Source organism: Phaenicophaeus curvirostris, chromosome 2 (assembly GCF_032191515.1).
Source record: "Phaenicophaeus curvirostris isolate KB17595 chromosome 2, BPBGC_Pcur_1.0, whole genome shotgun sequence".
Classification (NCBI taxonomy): domain Eukaryota; kingdom Metazoa; phylum Chordata; class Aves; order Cuculiformes; family Cuculidae; genus Phaenicophaeus; species Phaenicophaeus curvirostris.
This window is the reverse complement of record NC_091393.1, coordinates 122,473,305-122,474,621: the sequence shown is the minus strand read 5'-3', so window position 1 is coordinate 122,474,621 and position 1,317 is coordinate 122,473,305.

Sequence of the window (1,317 nt, the reverse complement as noted above, 5' to 3'; positions counted from 1 at the left end):
ACCCCTGCAGTGAGCAGGGACACCATCAATTAGATCAGGTTGCTTAGAGCCTCATCCAACCTGACCTTCAGTGTTTCCAGGGATAAGGCTTCTACCACCTCTCTGGGCAACCTGTGCTCTCTCAACCACTCTCATTGCAGAAAACTTCTTCCTTACAACTATTTTAAATTGACCTACTTTAGTTTAAAACCACTACTCCTTGTCCTATCACAATAGGTCCTACTATAAAGTTTGTACTCATCTCATTTATAAGCCCACTATAAGTACTGAGTAAGGTCTCCTCCAAGCCTTCTCTTCTGCAATCTGAACAATGACAATTCTCTCGGGTTTTCCTTGTAGGAGAGGTGTTACGTCCCTCTGACATTTTTGTGGCTCTCCTCTGGACCTGCTCCAACAGGTCCTTCTGCTTTCTCTGGTGAAGACTTCAGAGCTGGAGTCCCACTCCATGTGTGATCTCATCAGAGCAGAGTAGAAGGGCAGAATCACTTTCTTCAACCTCCTGGTCACACTTCTTTTGGTGCAGCCCAGGATGCAGTTGACTTTCTGGACAGTGAATGCATGTTGTTAAGTTATGTCTAGGTTTTCATCCACTACTTGCCCAAAGTCCTTCTTGGCAGGATTGCTCTCAATCCCTTCATCCCCTTGTCTGTTGTTACCAGGGGCTGCTGTGACCGATGTGAAGGACCTTGTACTTGGCCTTTTTGAACCTTATGATATTCACATAGGCCCCCTTCTCAAGTTGCCCAGGTCTCTCTGGATGGCATTCAGTCCCTCAGGAGCGTCAATTGCACCACTCAGCTTGGTCCCACTATCTATGTTATTGATAAAGATACTAAACTGTACTGGTCCGAAAATGACCCTCTGGAGGACACCACTCATCACTCATCTCCATTGGAACACTACCCTCTGAATGTGACCATCCAACCAACTCCTCATCCACCAAAGAGTTCATCCATCAAGTCCTCATCTCTCCAATATAGAGAGAAGGATGTTGTAGGGGACCCTGTCAAAGGCCTTACAGAATTCCAGACAGACGACATGTGTAGTTCTTCCTTTGTCCACTGATGTAGTCACTCCATTATAACAAGCCACTAGGTTGATCAGACAGGACTAGCCCTTGGTGAAGCTGTGCTGGCTGTCTCAAACCACCTCCTTGTCCTCCATGGTCCTTAGCATAGCTTCTAGGCGGATTAGTTCCATGATCTTCCCCTGCACAGAGATGGGGGCAATAGGTCAGTAGTCCCCAGGGTCCTCCTTTCTACCCTTCCAAAACATGGATTCAATGTTTTCCTTTTTCCAGTCACCAGGGTCTTCACT